Genomic DNA, 4,888 nt, shown 5'->3' on the forward strand with positions numbered 1-4,888 from the left:
CAGCAGTTGAAGCGGCGGCAACAGCAGCAGTTGAAGAGGCGCCAAAAGCAGCAGTTGAAGCAGAGACCATAGCAGCAGTTGAGGCAGCGGCAACAGAAGCAGTTGAAGCAGCAGCAACAGCAGCAGTTGAAACAGTGACAACAGCAGCAGTTGAAGCAGTGGCAACAGCAGTAGTTGAATCAGCGGCAACAGCAGTAGTTGAAGCAGTGGCAACAGCAGCAGTTGAAGCAGTGGCAACAGCAGCAGTTGAAGCAGTGGCAACAGTAGCAGTTGAAGCAGTGGCAACAGCAGCAGTTGAAGCAGTGGCAAGAGTATCAGATGAAGCAGTGGCAACAGTAGCAGTTAATGCAGCGGCAACAGCAGCAGTTGAAGCAGTGGCAACAGTAGCAGTTGAAGCAGTGGCGACATCAGCAGTTGCAGCAGCGGCAACATCAGCAGTTGAAGCAGTGGCAACAGCAGCAGTTGAAGCAGTGGCAACATCAGCAGTTGAAGCAGTGACAACAGCAGCAGTTGAAGCAATGGCAACATCAGCAATTGAAGCAGTGGCAACAGTAGTAGTTGCAGCAGCAGCAACAGTAGCAGTTCAAGCAGTGGCGACATCAGCAGTTCAAGCAGTGGCAACATCAACAGTTGAAGCAGTGGCAACAGTAGCAGTTGAAGAAGCGGCAAAATCAGCAGTTGAAGCAGTGGCAACATCAGCAGTTGAAGCAGTGGCAATATCAGCAATTGAAGCAGCGGAGACAGCAGAAATTGAGGCAGCGGCGATAGCAGCAGCAGTTGAAGCAGGGGCAACAGCAGCAGTTGAAGTAGTGGCAACATCACCAGTTGAAGCAGTGGCAACAGCAGTAGTTGAAGCAGCGGCAACAGCAGCAGTGAAAGTAGGTGCAACAACTGCAGTTGAAGCAGTGGCGACAGCAGCAGTTGAAACAGTGACAACAGCAGCAGTTGAAGCAGTGGCAACATCAGCAGTTGAAGCAGTGGCAACAGCAGCAGCTGCTTCAGTTGAATCATTGACAACAGCAGCAGTTGAAACAGTGGCAACAGCAGCAGTTGAAGCAGTGGCAACAGCACCAGTTGAAGCAGTGACAACAGCAGCAGTTGAAGCAGTGGCAACATCAGCAGTTGAAGCAGTGGCAACAGTAGCAATTGAAGCAGCGGAGACAGCAGAAATTGAGGCAGCGGCGATAGCAGCAGTTGAAGCAGTGGCAACAGCAGCAGTTGAAGTAGTGGCAACATCACCAGTTGAAGCAGTGGCAACAGCAGTAGTTGAAGCAGCGGCAACAGCAGTAGTTGAAGCAGCGGCAACAGCAGCAGTGAAAGTAGGTGCAACAACTGCAGTTGAAGCAGTGGCGACAGCAGCAGTTGAAACAGTGACAACAGCAGCAGTTGAAGCAGTGGCAACATCAGCAGTTGAAGCAGTGGCAACAGCAGCAGCTGCTTCAGTTGAATCAGTGACAACAGCAGCAGTTGAAGCAGTGGCAACATCAGCAGTTGAAGCAGTGGCAACAGTAGCAATGGAAGCAGCAGCAACAACAGCAGTTGAAGCAGCGTCAACGGCAGTAGTTATAGCAATGGCAACAGCAGCAGTTAAAGTAGTGGCAACAACAGCAGTTGAAGCCGTGGTGACAGTAGCAGTTGAAGCAGTGGCAGCAGCAGCAGTTGAAGCAGTGGCACCAGCACCGGCAATTACTGCTCAATAGGTGACCTTTCGAAATGCCAGAGTACTGTCAAATTAATTACGCATTGCATTTCCAAACTCATTAATTTCCGTAGCGGACTTCCAGTTAGATCAAAATAGACAAATAGAATGATGGAATCGTAAAGAATAATAGGCGTGGATGAGGTGGAAGAAGAAAGGCGAGATTATTACTATTATTATTATTATTATTGTTGTTACTATTATCATTACAAGATAAACTATAACCATAGTTGGAAAAGCAAGATGCTATAAGCCCAAAGGCTCCAACAGGGAAAAATAGCCCGGTGAGGAGAGATACAAGGAAATAAAAAACTACAAGATGAGTAATAAACAATCAAAATAAAATATTTTAAGAATAGTAACAACATTAAATGTATAAACTATAAAAACCTTAAAAAACAAGAGGTAGAGAAATTAGATTGAATAGTGTGCCCACGTGTACCCTCAAGCAAGAGAAATCTAATCCAAGACAGTGGAAGGCCATGGTACAGAGGCTATGCCACTACCCAAGACTAGAGAACAATGGTTTGATTTTGGAGTGTCCTTCCCCTAGAAGAGCTGCTTACCTTAGCTAAAGAGTCTCTTCTATCCTTACCAAGAAGAAAGTAGCCACTGAATGAGGATCTTGCTGCTTGGGAAGCTCACAATTGAAGATATCAAATGTTCCTAGTTGGCATTACTCACAAGAAAAGATTAACGAATGATATGGCATGGACATGTAATAAGAACGGGTGAAGACGCTGAAGTGCAGAGGGGCTAGGTGGAACCAATTAGGGTTAGAGGCCAGGAAGGAGGTAATAAATTGTAAGCTGTGATAAAATGAAAAATGATCTTCAAAAGAAAGGTTTGGAGGCGAAATATAATTTCGATTAGAGATAGTTGGAAAGACGTATCGATGCAACCGACCCCTTAGTTTTGGGATAGTGGTGGTTGATGATGCGTTCGAAACCCACCACTGAGCGGAGCAAGCCAGCCTCAACTTGGTGCCGGTCCCAAGCCTGGGTAAATGGGGAGGGTTGGCGGCAGGAAAGGCATCCAGTCATGAAAAATTAACCAAAACCAATATGACCAGTGGAGATTGTGAGATTAACCGGTGATGAAGTGTGCGACAGAGGTAGATGGAGAACGCTAGCCAGAAATATCGACCCCACATAAAAGTGGGAAAAGATGCAGACAAAGGAGATGATAATGCGTTCGTAACAAAGCTGTTACCTATAGATATACTAATGGGATAAAACGAACTTACAAGTCAGTGAATATCGCTCTCATTTCATTTGCAGTTAATAAGTTTATAAACAAAAGCACATAAAATCTTCCTGACGACAAGTCCTTTTGAACTCTAATAAGATTTGATTAATTAACAGCATCAGGAATAAAATTCGTATCTGATTCAATCCTTCATTAGTAATATATTTGGAGCGAGATCTTCAAGTATTATTAATTACAATGAGGATGTAATTATAATGGTGAAAAAGAAAAAAACAGGAATAATTACACTACTACATCAACAGTCACTGAACGTTAGTTTAAAATATAAACAAAAACAAGAGTAATAACGTCAATAAATAGAAATAATGTTAAAAACTACAAAAACTAATAATGTTACGACTATTAACAACTAAAGAAACAGAAAAAAACAAAAACTAAATCAATATTAATAATAATAATAATATAATAATAATAATAATAATAATGGGATTTAAAAATTCACAAACAAGTACGGTGTATATTAACACACACACACAAAAAAGCTGAATCTTTTGCACAAAAGTTCTGCATTTTCATATAAATATACAACATATATAATTGAGGATTTTTAATTTCCAAGATTAATAGACATAGCATGGTGTTTTATTCAAGTTAATAACAATAATAATAACAAACAGTAACAATTATTTTAAGGGTAAAAGAGACTCTTTAGCTTTGGTAAGCAACTCTTCTAAGAGGACACTCGAAAATCAAACCATTGTTCACCCGTCTTGGATAGTACCATAGCCTCTGTACCATGGTCTTCCACTGTCTTGGGTTAGAGTTCTCTTGCTTGAGGTTACATTCGGGCACATTATTCTATGTTATTGCTCTTCCTCTTGTTTTGTTAAAGTTTTTATAGTTTAAATAGGAGACATATTAATGTTGTTGCTCTACTTAGAAAATTATATTTTTCCTTCCTTCCTTTCCTCACTGGGCTATTTTCCCTGTTGGGGTCCTTGGACTTACAGGATCTTGCTTTTCCCAACTAGGGTTGTAGCTTAGCAAGTAATAATAATAATAATAATAATAATAATAATAATAATAATAATAATAATAATAATAAAAGACTTAAGAAAACGTTATTCCCTTTTCAAGAAAATAGTAATAATAATAATAATAATAATAATAATAATAATAATAATAATAATAGTGAAAATAATAATAATAATCATAATAAAAATAACATCAATCATAATAATAAAAATAATAATAATAATAATAATAATAATAATAATAATAATAATCATAATAAAAAAAATAACAAAATAATAATAATAATAATAATAATAATAATAATAATAATAATAATAAACAAAAATCATAATAATAATAACAATAATAATAATAATAATAATAATAATAAAAGACTTGAGAAAACGTTACTCCCTTTTCGAGAAAACGAGTCTTCGGAAGACTTCGAATCTCCAGGATTTTCTTTTCCCTCGGCATAACTCAAAAATTCCTCAGGAAGGAAAACTAGGGGCCATCGTAAAGTCGAGTGGAAATTCCAAAAGAAAAATTGTAGTTTATTCCCGGGATGATTGTTCTGCACTCCCATTTTTTAAATAAGAAACACGCGAAACTACATTCGGATTGTGTTACAGCATCATAAAAGAAGGCGTTTTATATTCATCGTGAGTTTTAAGAAGAAGGTTGACACCGTCACGTTGGTCTTTTAAAAAAAGAAAAATTACAAATTCTTTTTTTTATGTCATAAATTGGTTTATATATATATATATATATATATATATATATATATATATATATATATATATATATATATATATATATATATATATATATATATATTGCATACATATAGGACTTTATGTACTGTGATACATGTATATTACACATAAGGCATTAAACTTTTATAGATATTTTATAGATATTTAATTATATATATGTATATATATATATATATATATATATATATAT

The 4,888-nt window shown here is 37.6% G+C and overlaps 1 pseudogene; it reads left to right on the forward strand.

Moving 5' to 3' along the window:
- LOC137652778 (secreted protein C-like) overlaps positions 1-1,591 on the forward strand; it is a 7,467-nt pseudogene extending 5,876 nt beyond the window's left edge.
- Positions 1,592-4,888: the final 3,297 nt, after the last annotated feature.

Source organism: Palaemon carinicauda, chromosome 14, assembly GCF_036898095.1.
Source record: "Palaemon carinicauda isolate YSFRI2023 chromosome 14, ASM3689809v2, whole genome shotgun sequence".
Taxonomy (NCBI): domain Eukaryota; kingdom Metazoa; phylum Arthropoda; class Malacostraca; order Decapoda; family Palaemonidae; genus Palaemon; species Palaemon carinicauda.